General features: G+C 45.4%; 1 long non-coding RNA gene across 2 annotated transcripts in view; it reads right to left on the bottom strand.

Annotated features, from left to right (window-relative positions):
• Positions 1-5,104: 5,104 nt before the first annotated feature.
• The window catches only part of LOC128351777 (uncharacterized), a 56,187-nt gene continuing 47,235 nt past the window's right edge, over positions 5,105-14,056 (bottom strand). Inside the window, exon 3 of one of the 2 annotated variants that reach the window (XR_008320033.1) lies at positions 5,105-5,271. This is a non-coding gene — a long non-coding RNA (uncharacterized LOC128351777). Of the gene's footprint in view, positions 5,272-6,750; positions 6,843-14,056 lie in introns of those variants that run through there. The other variant, XR_008320034.1, reaches the window with a different exon arrangement.

Raw genomic sequence — 14,056 nt, 5'->3', positions numbered from 1 at the left:
GGTGGTATTTGAGGCACCACCTCCCCCTCCTCCAACCTTCTGCTTCTCAACGGCTTCTGAGCCTCTCTACCCTGAGGCCCGGGCAGTGGCATGCCTAGCTGATTTTGGTGCCTGGACAGCTGCTGCTGCTGCTACTGCCGCAAGGCCCCGCTGCCACTGCGAGGCCTGTCTCCGCTTCTCTCGCGAGGCCCAGCTGCACTGACCGTGGCTTTTCTGTAATTTTAGCCGTGTGTGTGTGGGGTGAACCAAGCAGGCCTTCAGCCCCATGGTGGTGGTGGGCGGAGCGACTGCTGGGCCTGTCCGTCTGGCCCAGCGGCCCTCAAAAACTGCAAGGCATGCCTGTGCAGTTTGAATAGATTGCCAAAAGCCTGTGATGTCATGGCCAATATATTCAAACTGAGCAGGTGCACCTTGCAGTTTTCAAGGGTTGCTGGGCTGGACAGTCAGGCCCAGTGGCTGCTCTGCCCACCACCACGGTGGGGGGAGGCCTTCTCAACTCACCCCCACCCCTGAACGTGGTGGCTAAAATTACAGAAAAGCCATGGTTCAATGTGGCAGGTAGCAGCATCAGAGCTAGTGCAGGGTAGTGGCAGGAGGCCCCCAAGTCTTTGGAGGCCCCCCCAGACCTTGGAGGCCATGGACCAGGGCCCCAAGGTCCAGAGGTAAGAACGCCTCTAGGTGCAGGTGCCACCTGAAGCAATTGCTTCACCTCTCCTTATTAGCAGGTCATTCTCCATCCTGGATTTCATCATAGAAAATGAGCACGACTATACACAGACAAATGTTTGGTGCATTGATGGGAAGCAGCCCCCATTAGGGCCAAACAGCAGAGTCATGCAATCTGAACTGGTGGAAACAGCCTGGAGAGGCACAAAAACACCCTGGATCTTTGGATTCTGAACAAAGTGTAGTTTCCATATGGAGCAAACCAGAGGCTTAGGCAAAAGACAAGCCCTGAAAACCAGAGGAGCTGCACACTAAAATGCAATCAAGGCAAGCTCTAAGGCAGTTAAGTAGATTGTGCCTACTAGTGCCCTTTTGTCTGGGCAACTCATAAAAATGGCAACCTCCCCATTCACATGTTTTCTGCTGCTTCAGCAACAGAAATTCTTAATTAGCTCCTCTGGTCTTGAACCTTAACCTCTATACTTTTGTAGTCCTTGTTACAAGATCCCTGAGGGAAAAACTTATAAATTGCTTCCATTTTTAGATAAATGTGTTCCATTTCTTACATGGGATCCAGTGGCATGGTCTCCCCTGTACTGCTCTGAAGCCTCACCTGGCTGGGTACACACTTTTATACTCAACCCCCCTTCCCTCATGAGCCGAATTCCGCTTCTTCTGCTCAGCAGAATGGGGACTGCTGAGTCCCATTCCTGAGCTGAGATCACTCCCCTTGGATGATTCCTTGTTTGTGGACTTCTTTGCCGAAAGATCTGCATAAGACTGCCCTGGACATCTTTGGCCTTTCTGAGTGCCATAGCCCTTGAACTTGGTGTTGAGTTGGCATTCTGCTGTCTCACTTTGTCTCTCACTTTGGCAGTACATTTGCAGGACCCCTTGCACCTTGCCAATGAGATCAATTCCCTTGACTTTGCTCACAAAACAGGAGATAAAAGCAGTGATATAAAAGTTCTTTTTTCCTTCTCACTCTTCCCCCCTCCTCTCATCTCTCATTGCCCACCCAACCACTAGGTCATCCAAGCCTGTCCCTTCCCCCTCATCTCCTCCTTCTCTGTCTCTCCCTGGAAAGTGTCTTTACTCCCTGTATTACTAAAGTAGCTAAATACCATATTTTTTTGCATTGCACCTTTGCTTTGTCCAAAATAAACTTCATCTCTTATTTTTCAAGTCTGCCTCTCAGTCTGCTTGCTTTTTCAGGGTACTCTAATCTGTCTTTCCCCAGACTGGACTGTGATCCATATGTCCTTCATGGTTGCAAATTCTGTTTGGAATAATTTCCAATTTTATATCAAAGCATAGGTGTGCTCCTGTATCGGATATGGGTAGGAGCACATGTCGTAACAACTAGAACAGCACAGTTAGCAGTCTTTCTGGCTTCCCTGGTGCAATTTCAAAACTGCTGTATCTCACTCGCTAACAAAGAACAAGGCAACCCTGACAAACACTCAGATGTAGGGCAGTTAATCTACTGATATTTTGTGTCTTAATTCCTTTGAACGCCAGCTGAGACATGTGCGAGGCACCATCCTTCAGGATTCATCAAGCAATCTCTGTGGACCCCTTCATAGCTGAGCACTTCAGGTGTTATAAATATACCCATCCATTCCTTAGATAAATAAAATAAGATGGACATGGGAAAGAGAGGGAGTTGGCAGCACTGTGTCAGTTCCATTACTTAGTCGAAGGCTCCAGCTATTCAGGAAAGCACAGAGTGGAAATTTGCATCTTAAGCCCTGCAGGTTTAATTTGTAGCCTCTCCCACTGTGCTGGGATTCAGATCTTGAGCTGCCAACCTCACTTAAAATACAACAAATTCAACTACAGCCTCAGCAAGAATTGCTTTTCTTTTCTATGCTGCCAGTGACTTCTCATTTTACCCCTGAAGATTATGTCTTGACTTAAACTGATGGTCTCTCACTTTATTAACATTATCTGCATTTTTAAAAAACTGCTCTTGTAGTTGCAAGAGCCATTACACAAAAGGAAAAGCTTGTAATGCAAACTTCAAAAACATATATTTTCCATTATGTCTGGCTTCTGCAAGCTAGACATAAGCATTCATCTCCAGGAATGCTCGAAGTCTTTCAGGTATTTTAAAAGCTGAGGTTATCCATTTGGCAAGCAGTGGTTTCTTTAGGCCTCCTTTATTTTTTGGTGATGGTGATGTGGTGGTGGTGGTGGTGGTGGTGGAGGAGGAGGAGGAGGAGGAGGAGGAGGAATTGTTCTTTTTGTTACAGATGCTTCACCTTTCACGTAGCACATTTTTGTGCCAAAGACTTTTTTTTAGTGTGGTTTGATGTTGAGGAATAACAAATATTTGAGGGTCCCACAACATCATGTTTTCAATTAGATTGTTGCTAAATATGTTTCAGTGTACAGAGGCTGTAATCCAGAGAGATACACATATGCCATTCAGCTGCACTTGTGTATGCAGCCCTGTCCACTTTGACCCCATTGATCACTTATTCAGGAAGGAGAATGCTTTACTCAGTTCTGCCCATCAGGAACTGGCTGACCTTCTTTCAGGGAAGAAGCTCCCTACTCAAGCCTTCTTTGCACCACCCTTCAGTTCAGTGCTAGAGCTTTGCATGCAGAAGGTCTCAGGTTCAGTCCTTGACATCTGTGGTAGGACTGGGAAAGACCACTGTGTGATACCCTGGAGAGCCTCTTCCAGTCAGAGTACACAATATTGAATAAGATGGACCAATGGCCTGACTTGACATAACTCAACATCTGAAAAGAAGCACACAGAGCGAGAGAAAAGGAACCTACTAGTGTGGATAGGTTTCAAAAGAACCATGCTTTATTAAGGGAGTGACATCCTTAATAAAGAAATTGAGAAAGGAAAAACAAATAGAATATAAGGACACGTGGATGACCTTATATTCTATTTGTTTTTCCTTCCTTGGTTTCTGCTGGGCTGGGGAGGGCAGCTGCAGGAAAGACAGGATATCACCTACCTTTCCCCCCAGATGATCCAGCGGTGATCTTAGCCAGGCGGTTTGTGTGCCCATACAATTGGCGCTGCCACGAACCACGCAGTGTTCTGGAGGCTGGGAAAATATGTCCTGGCCTCCAGATATCCCACAATGCACCACACAATGAGCAAAGTGCATTGAGGGATTCCCCCATGAAGTGGGCACTCTAGGCGCCTGGCTCTGTGTATGCAGCCCAAGTATTCACACGACCAGGGACCTGGTTAAAATGGCTCAGTCATGCCCTTTAACCCAGATAAAAGGCCGGGGTAAATCCCTGGGCTACCCAGGGAGGCAGTGCTGGGATTAGCCTCAATCCCGACTCTTCACACATGCAGTACTACCCAAGTAGGGCTGTCCAAGCCTGGGTAGGGCTGCTCATGTGAAAAGCCTCTATTTGTATACCCTGCCACAAGTATATCATTTGTTGAGGAGTTCACATCCATATTATTTTGTTTTATGCAAGCAGGTGCTTTTCTGTTTAGCAGGACAGAGGCTAACAGTTTGTTACAGGGAATCACAGTTTGTTACAGGGAATCATGTGTTCAAATCTGGATTATGTAATATTCTTGTGTGTTCACTGCAACTCAGCAAGTTAGCTGATTGCTTTCATCTCTAGAAACAGACTGGAACTATGGGTGGTGCTGGTTTGTAAACTTGTACAACATCTAAATGTGTTGTAGCTATGGCAACCATTATTATTGAAATGAATAAAGCAATATGGTATTAACCCTGGTCCACAGAGTGCATCTCTCACTTTTGAACAGGTGATTGGTATTGTGAAACGTGGCAGTACCAATCATCTGTTTGGGCTACACATAAGGTTCACAATCTACCCATGAGAATGGTACTACTGTGTGGATGTAATGAAATGGCACTGGATGAGTGATAGATAGGAATAAGGCAATTTGGTTTGGATATATTTGCATTATTTATTATTTACACAGTACCATTGATGTGCATGATACTTCACAATTTAAACAAACATAGAACTGAGCCTGCTAAAAAGAAAATAAGAAAGTAAACAGAATCGGAACCACTTTACAAGTATATTTGCTAGATCAGGTGGATTTTTCATAAGAAACACCTTGCTGGGTCATATCAACTAGCATTCCCTTTCCAGCAGCTGACAGCCAGATTTCCCTGGAAGTTCACAAGCAAGTGTGAAGGTTAAAAACTGCAACCATGGTTTGTCCCTAGCCTCTGATACACAATGGGATACCATCTTTGTACACAGAAGTTCCATTTAGTTAACATAGCTAATGAGAGATGGGTGAGCCCCTCTCCCCACTCACATTGGATTGGACTGGAATTAAAACTGAGCTACTCCCCCCGCCCCACCCCAACCTGGGATGCTTATTTTCTGAGCCTATCTAATGTTTGGATACAACCCTCATGCCGCCTCCTCCTCTTTCACTAAAATTTACTCACCTGAGGTAGTGGTGACAGAGGAACTCTGTTCAGAGTAAGAGGGAAGAAGGGAAATCTGATATCTCCATCCGCCTTCCAGCATGCACAGGAAGAAAATTGTGGTAGGCCTTGGAAGCTGTATTTTTTCTGTGGGCTACTGAATAAATATTTCCCAGAGGACAGCAGACTTTTCTCCTTGATGCTAGAAAGGGGAAGAAAAAAGTGAATCGTCTTACTTCCCTTTTACCACAACTAGAATGTAATTGCTGCTGCTACTTCAGATGAGTCAACTTTAGTGAAATGGGAGGGGGTTTAATGAGACATTTGGGGGCTAAAAGAGGTGAACTGAGACAAACATTACAATCCTTGAGTTCAGCAAACTTCAACAACAGCTTTGTAGTTCATACCTACTCATGGATTTATCTTCCATTAATTTAGCGAATCTTCTTTAAAAGCCATTTAATTCCATGCCCATCACCACATCTGGAGGGAGTAATTTCTGTTAAATAATTGTGTGCCAATATAGTTTCAATGTTTTGCTTCTCCACCTTTGTGGTGAATGTTTTTTTTTCTTCAAACTGCTATACCTATTGGATAGAAAATAATAGGCAGGAACTAATTCAACGTGAGCAGTGATGACCGCTCACGGAAGTTGTTCTGACTGCATCTCGAATCTCCAGATAGTGTCAAAACACCAAGATTTGTTGTGATTCTAAACCTGTCAGAAATTCAAATTGCAATGACAATATATCAAGTCGAGTAGGAATGTTTCTGAGTACTTGGCTCCATTTCATCAGCTGCCATGACACAGTTCTTCTCATAAAGATTTATTTCATAATATTATACCTTAAACACAGTGCTGACATGAAAATTACTCAAAGTAGTCCCATTGAAATTCAAAGGGCAATGTCAAACTTGTCACTTTAATTTCAATGGGACCACTTTGAGCAGTTTTCATCATCAAGTAGGCCAGTATACAGATTTGCTTTGATACGCTCAACTAAGTCTTATACGTATCTAAAATAGTTATGTCCTGTCTTATCACCCAAGAGGCTCCCAAAGCAGCTTACAAAGATTTTCACAATAAAATCACAATAAGGTGAACTACATGGGGCCAGGATTATTCTGGTTGCCTTGTCCTCCGTCTTCCTTGGTGTTGTCTTGTGGCGCCATCAACTAGGCAGTAGCTCCCACTCAGGACCTTTCCCACCATGCTCTCAGGGCATTCCTTAATCATCTGAGGGATCTGTTCATCAGAATCACCCCTCTTTACTATCTTTCCAATACTCCTTGTTAATTTTCGAAAGTGACTCCTCTGCCAACCACACTCTCAACTTCTGCCCACCATCATCCTTCTATGCCCTTCCATCCCTGACATCCCCAAAATATGATAATTTCCCATTATCATGCGCTTCCATGGTTTTTCAAATAATCTCATCCAACTTCCTTTCTGCACTGGAGCATTCATCTGCTCTCCTTTCACTACCTTTAGAAATCTTTCTTGCCCTCTCTTTTTTCCACTCTTTCTCTCTAAAGAAACCCTGCTGGAATGTATGCTTCCATTCATTGCTGGTTTATGTATTGTCACCATTAGTCACTGTGTATCTCTTGACCTTTTCCACTTCTGGCCTTCCCAAAGCCATGTATGATGGCAGGACAGTGTTAGCTTCTCTTTTTTCATAGCTGCCAGTCCCTCTCCTCCTTTCCTTGCTCGGCTGTTTTATAACTGAAGATGATAGGCCGACAGTGCTTTAGTCCCTCAGGCACTCCAAGCTTCACAGAAGGGGAGAAGAAGAAAAATACTGTAACACAGTCCATATCCTGTAAGGCTTTCCAGAGCACCCATTATTTTAGCAATGGGGACTGATATATGGAGAATCCTGTCTTCGGGAAGCATATTGACTACAATATTAGGTGAATTTCAGCCCTTCTGTAATTCCCTGGGCAAATTTATACTACAACTTTAAACTGGATTAAGCTCATTTTGTTAACTCTCTTCATTTTGTGAAAGGAGCCCGGGAACTATAACTTTTGTGAGAGTGTTGACTATTCCATGGACGCCATGACTAAACCCTGAGCTATTTCTCACAATCGTGTGAGGAGACTTGAGGGAGGCCAGTGGGGAAGGCAGCAGAAGCTTGCTTTCCCTGCAGACAATCGGTGGATTGCCTGCCCAGATGGTCGAAGGCTGCCATGGGGAGTGCGGGAGCCAGAACGCACTGTCCCGGCCCCCAGAAATCCCACAATGCAACATGCAATTACAGGTATGCTGACTCCTGCGATTTCCCCAAATGCGGGAAACCTGACTGGTGCAATGCATGGTGCATTGTGGAGATCTCCCCAGCAACACGTGGGTGCCCTTCAGTGTTTCAGTGCCAGCTGAAAGCAGCCGGTGCTGACAAATGGTCAGGTAAATGGGGTTAAGGGAATGCTTGCTCCTCATTGAAGAGCCCAGCTTCTTAGCTGGGTTTGCCACCGAGGTACCGCAGAAAGCTGGTCAGCTCCTGGCAGTTCCCACAGGCAGCCAAGCCTGGACTTGGCTGCCCTAGCTTGGTCTTGGCTGCTTGTGAGAACAGCCTCCCTTTATAGGCTGGCAGTTCCTGAGTTTTCTTTGTGGGAAGCTCTGACAGAACCTGTCAATATATCTGTAGTAGCAGAACTTGTTTACATGTGTGGAATAGACACATCATCAGAGACTGCATTGGACAGGAAGCTATTTGGTTAACTCAGCAAACTCTGTGTGTGTATATGTGTGTTATAAGTGTAATCTTCACACTGCTGTACACATTTTGTGAACATGATGGCTTACCCGTTAATCAACACAACTCTGTCAATGAACTGCGATTTGTTCTCTGTATGAGACCTCAGACATAATAGGCAGCGCTATGCAGCTCAGGAGTAGCTGACAGGTGTATTAGTGGTGAGACTTTGATGGCATTATGCAAATCTGCCACTACAAACCCTCTACAAAACATGCCAAGTGTTTTGGAGCAGGAGCCTGAGCATGCAACTTTTGAGGATAAGATTTATGAAGTCCCACAGGCCTGCATCTGTTTATTATTTCATTTGCCCCAAAGAACTGTAGAAAATTATGGATCTCCAACTTCTTGTAATTATGGCGTGTGGAAGTAAAATTAGCCTCCAGCTCACATTGCGAGGGAACACAATAAATCTGTCCTCATCTTTTTGTCTCAACAAAATAAATGTATGTTTGATTCTGCCTTTAGTTAGCACTTAAGCTTGTAAAGGGCCCTGAATCTAGAGAGAACAATAATGTAAAAATAACGCATACAAATTCAATGGGAGTTCCTTTGTATTATATATTCCTCAGACTGTGAGCCAACTTGGCAAGGCCTTGTTAGTCTTTACTTTCTGCAAAGCAATTCTTAAATCTTTGGTGCGGCATGATTAATAATAATCATCCTGTCATCATTCTGCTTTTTGTTTCCTTCTATGGGGTGCAGAATTTTTGAACCTTATTATTATTGTTGTTTATCTTTTTATTTTTGAGTTCCCAGATATTCTCCTTATGAAACAACTTGTTTTTACTGCATGATGGCTCAAGTTGCCATGGTTACTGAATGCTGTTACAGAAAGGAGTACGTATTTCTTATCTGTGCAACTTTGGGAAAAGTCAAATTGGACATATATCCTGAATGAAATATATGAAGTGAGAGACAATTGTGGCTGTGAATTGTTGGCTTCTGGTGTGACATCAGGAATAATAGCTGCTCAGTGGATAATTAGAAATATTGGCTGTCTGGATTTGCACTTCAGATTTGTATTTGAAAATAAGCCATTAACAATTAATCAGCATTTCAAGTAGGGATGTGCAAATTGATTTGGGTACAAATCAATTTGTACCTGAATCTAGCTGATTTGGGTGATTTGGAGGGGGAAAAAATAACCCCTGTGGTCCATTGGCTAGATACGGATACAAATCGAATTGTGCCTGATTCGATTCGAATCAATTCGAGATTCAGAAACTTCCTATTAATTTCCCCAGATTCCCAGCTTTCATTTTTTTTAAAAAAAGCTAAGCTCTAGCCCTTGTAGATTCTAGCCCTCAATGAATCCCTATGAGGATTCATTACACACCTTCATTTCTTCTATTCATTTTGACTGTCTTTTCAACAGTGCCAACTGTCAATAGCCGTATGCCAACTATAGCCCACTCCCACCTGAAAGGCAGTGGGGTACTACTCAGTTTATGTTCTAGGATTTTTTTCCAAGTGTTTAGGCTCTTTGGTGTCTAATAACCTTTCCTCATAATGAATCCCTATGAGGATTCATTACACACCAAAGAGTCTAAACACCTCAAAAATTCCTAAAATATAAACTAAGTACTCTGTGGCTTGCGGGTGGAAGAAATGAAGGTGTGTAATGAAGACACCAAAGAATCTAAACACTTCAAAAAATCCTAAAAAAATAAAATAAACTGAGTAACCCAGTGTGTGTGTGTGGGGTGTGTGTGTAGTTGACCCATGGCAGCTGACAATTGACACTGTCCAAAGACAGTCAAAATGAATAGAAGAAATGAAGGTGTGTAATGAATCCTCATAGAGTTTCATTGAAGAAAAGTTAGTATATGCCAAGGAATCCAAACACTTGAAAAATAGTGACCACACATTTTGCTCCCTAATTCCACTTCTACAAGGGTTAGAGCTTAGCTTTTTTTAAAAAATGAAAGCTGGGAATCTGGGGGAATTAATAGGAGGAAGGAGAAATCTGAATCTCGAATCAATTCAAATCAAATCTGGAGCAATTTGATTTGGACCAGAATCTAGCCAATGGACCACAGGGGCGATTTGTTTTGTCCCAATCGCCTGAATCAGCTAGATTTGGGTACAAATCGATTTGTACTCAAATCAATTCGCACATCCCTAATGGATACCCCAGCTACTTCTGTCCCATTCTTAGCGACTGCAGCCAAATTGCTGTCAAAGCATGCCCCCTGCCAGCCCATCTGCCCATGCGGACACATGCACCCTTAACCATGCCCTGAAACAGTGACCTTACTGTCTCGGGGTCTCTGCAAAGCTGGTGCTTCCCTCTCCCATGAATCCTCATGGTGGAAGATCTACATATGGTGCCATGCTGGGTCCCACACAAGCATGGGGGGCGGGCCTTAGGTGGGTTGGCTCAACTCTTTGCCATGCAGTCCGAGCATACTGTCTGAGGGATTCACGGGGCCCTCACAGCTTCATGGCCTTCCCAAGTAGACTGCCCATCTCATGAGAGACCAAGCCCACCAGCAGCAAGTGGACCCATTGACGCAGCCCCTGAGGATCTCTGGTGGCATCAGGGAGGTGCGGGTGGTTAGAGCAACCTTCAAAAAACATGCATGGGAGCACTCCCTCTGGCCCACCACCAAGGAGACAGGTACCTGGGGCAGTGTTATCCCAGTCCGGGTGAGTGCCACCAAGCAGCTGTCAAACTGTGTCTGCTGAAAGCCCCTCCACCTATGCGGACATATGCACCCTTGCCCGTGCCCCCAAACAGTGACCCCACTATCCCAGGATCACTGGAAAGTGGAGGATTCCCCTCCCATGAATCCCCATGGCAGCACATCAGCATACAGCATGATGCCGAGCTGAACCCAGGAATTTTGAATGGGGTTAAAGGTCTGTCCCAGTGTCTCCCCCTTCTGTGCATGCGGCCAGTTTGTGGCACATGGAGCATCAACATCTCCATTGGGCGCACTCAAGGCTTCACAGGGAATGGGGGTGGGGTTGCAGCAATTCTGTTGTAACGTTTTTACCACGGAGAGTTGGGACAAGTGGGGGCCTCTTGGGTTGGTTGGCTCATCTTCTGAGCACGCAGTCCAAGGGTAGACTAGTGCTCTCACAGCCACAAAGCCCTCCCATGGCTGCAAGCTACCAGTGGAGCAGGGTGTTGGTTGGGTCTGCATGGACTGCTTTGCCAGGGTTACCTCTCACAACATCATCCCAGGTTATGGTGGGACAGACCCCCCAGCATCCTCTGACCTTCCTCATCTACATATCTCCTCTTTGGATGTCTTCATCTTCCTCTGCCTTTCCTGAGTAACAGGAAAATAGGGCCCCTCCAGTCCCACCCCACCCCCGGATTCATGCTTGTGCGGGATGATATGGGTGGCAGCGCCATCACAGTCAGAAGAGGTGCTGGCATGGCATGGCATTTAAAGGGGTTAAAACCTTTCCATGCTGAGGGTGGACAGAGTTCTCTGAAAATGCACAATGGCACTCGGCTCACCCCCTTTGAGACTGTGGCTAATTGCAGCCGCTCCACTGACTTGCTGACGCTTTGCCCACAGTCTGGCCGTGAAGCTTGCTGGGATCCGCCTCAGTAGCTGGGCAGCAAGGAGAGGCTCCCCTCTCCCCCAACCGGAGGTTGGTGGGAGTTGGCTCAATTTGCATGCAGTCCAAGGGTTAACCAGTGCCCTCACAGCCACATAGTCCTGCTCAGTAGACTGGCCCTCTCATGAGATGGTGAACCCACCAGCAGCAAGCTGCCAGTGGAGCTGGATGTTGGTTGGGTCTGCATGGACTGCTTTGCCAGGGTTACCCCTCATAAAATCATCCCAGGTTATGGTGGGACAGACCCCCCACCCAGCATCATTTGCCATCCTTTGCCAGACATTTGACAAATTCTGGCAGCACAATCCACAGTTAGAAATCAAAACTGCACTACCACAGGTTCACCAACCTCTGGTTTTGTACTATGTCTGAACTCAGCACAAAAGATCACATAAATCAAAATAAAAGTCTCCAAGGAGACAGCTACAAAACAATTAACTTCAAATTACTGTTCTGGAGCCGTCCAGATTTTATGAATTTTGCTTCTGGTTGTATAGTCCCCTCTGGTTCTATATTCCCTCTGGTATATTCCCCTCTGGTGGTATATTCCCCTCTAGGTCACAATTTGAAATAAGATTTGTTCTTGTAATTCCCATATCAAAGAGGCTGTGTGTGTGTGTGTGTGTGTGTGTGTGTGCACGCGCGTTCGTGCTTACAATAGTTCATTGCTGCATGCTGCTTTATGGTAAAAGACTCCCCCCCTCCCATATTATACCTGTAATGAAAATCTTTTCAAGAGGCCATCATTACAGGCAGCTGACTGTAAGAGACTTCCTCAACAAATCCCCCAAAGCACCACAATGAATATAGTTCTGTTTCAGTTTTATTAGAAAACTACCTGTATTAAGTAGTCATTCCCCTGAGTGGTAGTTTGAGACTCCTTTCTTAAGCTATTTTTCTTCAACCTTTCTGTATAAATTTACATATGACATTACTCCTTGGCATTGTTTAAATTTTGTTTAAACAAGGGTGTTCATCCTTTGAAATTCTATCACCCTCAGTGGCACACACATTGTGCAACTGATTCTGCTCATTCTTTCTTGTAGTATTTATGCCTAGAACTTCCTTTTAGGATTTCCACATACTGCTGCTGCTGCTACTATCTCAAAGCAGTTTACATAGAAAAATAAATAAGATGGCTCCCTGTCCCCAAAGGGCTCACAATCTAACAAGAAACATAAGGCAGATACCAGCAACAGCCACTGTAGTAAAACTACTCTGTAAAAACACTATGTGCTCAATCTAGTCCACCATTTATTTATTTATTATCTATTCATTCATTTGATTTCTATACCATCCTTCTAGAAATGGCTCAGGGAGGTTTACACAGAGATATAATAAATAAATAAGATGGCTTCCTGTCCCCAAAGGGCTCACATTCTAAAAAGAAACACACGATAGACACCAGCAACGGTCACTGGAGGTACTGTGCTGGGGGTGGATAGGGCCAGTTACTCTCCCCCTGCTAAATAAAGAGAAATCACCACGTTAAAAGGAGCCTCTTTGCCAAGTGAGCAGGGGTTAGCACCATTGATGCTATGACTGCATATGAAGGGAACAGTAGCTGGTGCGGGTGCTGCCAGTGTTATGGCAGGAGGAGGCACCTTTAACTGTAAATCACTAGGTGCTTACCTCTCCTCCTGCCACACCTGGAAGCTGTTTTGTGCAGTGGGCTGCCGCCCAGGACCTGCTATGGTAGAGGCCTGGCTCCGCCACTCAGCTGGCGGAGGCCATTTGTGTGGCCAGCAAATGGCCTCCATGTGGCTGTATACCCTTTTGCTGCCCTGGTCAGCGTAATATCGGAAGTGGCCTGTGCGCATGCGCATGCATGTGCATGACAGCTGCCCCACAGCAGCGGTTTCTGAAGCAACACCAGACGGGGATGCACGGCGGGGGAGGTAAGGACACCCTCCCCACGCCTTAAAGGAGTCCCCCCGCCTCCCAGTCCCAACACCCCTACACCATGGTCCCAATCCCTGTGGGGCCCAATCCAACTATTTTTTCATCTAAATTACACAAGTACATCACTGTTAAGCATGTGCTGATTGTAACGGGTTGATGCTGTTCACAAACACAGCCAAGACCAGTCAAAGGCCGCCAAGCCTGCTCTTGCCTGCACATGTGTGCCACCGGGAGGTGAGCGGCTCCCGGTGATGGAGTGGAGGCAAACCCACTTAGTTAGCCCATCGCTTAGCCAGAGTGAAGGGCATGAGGGTGCCCATAACTTGGGCTAAGTGCTTGTGCGTCAGTGCCATACAGTGCCGAAAAAGGAGTAGCTTCTGGCCCTCAAACTCTGCGCTGCTGGGGGCAGCTGGGGTCCGTGTGGGCGCACATTCTGCACACCCAGCATGGACTAGGCAATTGTCTGTGGGGGAGGTAAATTCCAGCAACCTTCCTCCTCGTGCAACCCATAGCCCTTCTCACTGATCGTGAGGAAGGTCTTGTAGTTTGATTCTTAGTGGCTAATTTTCCTAGGGGCTCCATGAGAAATAGTTTCTAAATTCACTATATTTGGAAGGCTCTTTCATATTTTTAACTCCTTTGATTCTAAGAATATAAAACATTTTTGTACAAAGTCTAAAATCCCCTCTCAAATTCTCCCTTGATTAAAATAACTAAGACCATCTGTACCCACCTGAAATCTGTCGG

This window comes from Hemicordylus capensis, chromosome 3 (assembly GCF_027244095.1).
Source record: "Hemicordylus capensis ecotype Gifberg chromosome 3, rHemCap1.1.pri, whole genome shotgun sequence".
Classification (NCBI taxonomy): domain Eukaryota; kingdom Metazoa; phylum Chordata; class Lepidosauria; order Squamata; family Cordylidae; genus Hemicordylus; species Hemicordylus capensis.
The sequence above is the reverse complement of the archived record's forward strand: the minus strand, read 5'-3'. Positions and strand labels throughout refer to the sequence as shown.